Below are 1,571 nucleotides of genomic sequence, written 5' to 3'. Positions count from 1 at the left end.
CAATTATGTATGTTGTAAATATTATAAAGGCACAGAAGGCGGAAGGAAGATGATTTGGGGATCCCAGTAAGAACTTATTACCTGTTTTCAACTATGCAGCCAATAAATACGACACATAATTAATAACTGAAGTTGATCAACACAAAAACCAGAATAAGAAGGCCGTTACTATACACATTTTAATAGGTTGCATTGCTTGTACTTCGTGTTCATCAATGATAGAAATGATGCTGAGAAAAGATATTTTTTAAGTGATAAGTATTAGAATAGAAATTAAACGTGGAATGAGTTACATGCACATTTATTTAATATCCGTCGTTTAAAGATTGTATAAAGTCACTCCTCCCTCTCTGCTTCGTATACTAATCTTCTCCGCGCAAAGGGAGCTTCTGACCGACGCTCACCGAACCTTCTCGTCTTCCGCAATGCCCTTCTACGGCAGGCAACCGCCTCCACCACAGGCATCTCCAACGGGATCCCAGGATGTGGTGCACATAAGAACATTATCAGGAACTTTTGATACGATTGGCGTTTGTGGATCAGGAGAGTCTCTTGAAGCCTGAGAAATGGGTGTGATATCCATATCAGAAGAAACGAGAAAGAGGGAAGTTGCTGCGGTGGTCATCGTATAGTTTTCCGATCCGAAGTAATGTGATGAAATGTGCTGTGATTTGACTTTTGACCTGACTTTTGCACCGCGTATCCGCGAGTCAGATAAGGTTAAGCGATGGCGGAGTTGTTTACAAGTTAAATCACTGTTGTTTAACCTAATTCCTTTATCTGTTCCTTCTAAGGTCAGAACAAATCTAGATAGGTATCATTTTCTTCGGAGTTTGTTACTAGAATGTCCTTATAGATACTCCGAGAAGCAAAACCCATTTCCAGTGAGATTACTTCAAACATTATATATACTTCCGGAAAATAAAAACTTTCATATAAGTATTTATATTAGGTTGATATCGTCAGTTCTCGCTTAGTTAAACTATGAAAGGGTTGTTCAGAAGGATTCACGCATACAAAATGCAAATGTCTGCATTTATGACGTCAGGCCCTGTAAATATGATGGCAAGTTAGCACTGCCTTTGCAGATATCATATACAATATATTGATGATAAAACCAAGGAAACGATCTTCTTCCAAAACCTTAGTATATACTGTGCTCAAATATGAATGCATGAATAAGGATTCGCTTATATTTCAAATGTATGCATAACATCTGGAATGGCTAAGATCTCTCTTTCTCGCATCTTTCGCCTCCTGTGGTGCTGTTAGACTGGCGCCAGCACTTTGAAATATATATGTGTAGAACATCTGCTCCATCGACAGGGAACAAACGAGTGTTCATTTTACTTTCCCTCATAGCTTTCCTCGTATATCTTTTCTCGTTGAGGTTTTCCAGAAGTAGGGGAATGTTCAGATGAATATTGTTGCAAGTTTCGAGTTATTTGCGGTATATCTCATTCATTATTAACTGCATTTTCTAAACACCTCAGATGTGAGCTCATTTATTCATATCTGTAAATTCTGAGACATCGCTTAAACTTACTTGAGACCGTGAGGTTAAAGGGCGA

The sequence above is a fragment of the Penaeus monodon genome, chromosome 22 (genome assembly GCF_015228065.2).
Source record: "Penaeus monodon isolate SGIC_2016 chromosome 22, NSTDA_Pmon_1, whole genome shotgun sequence".
NCBI classification, from domain to species: Eukaryota; Metazoa; Arthropoda; class Malacostraca; order Decapoda; family Penaeidae; genus Penaeus; species Penaeus monodon.
Note: the sequence above shows the minus strand (reverse complement) of the source record.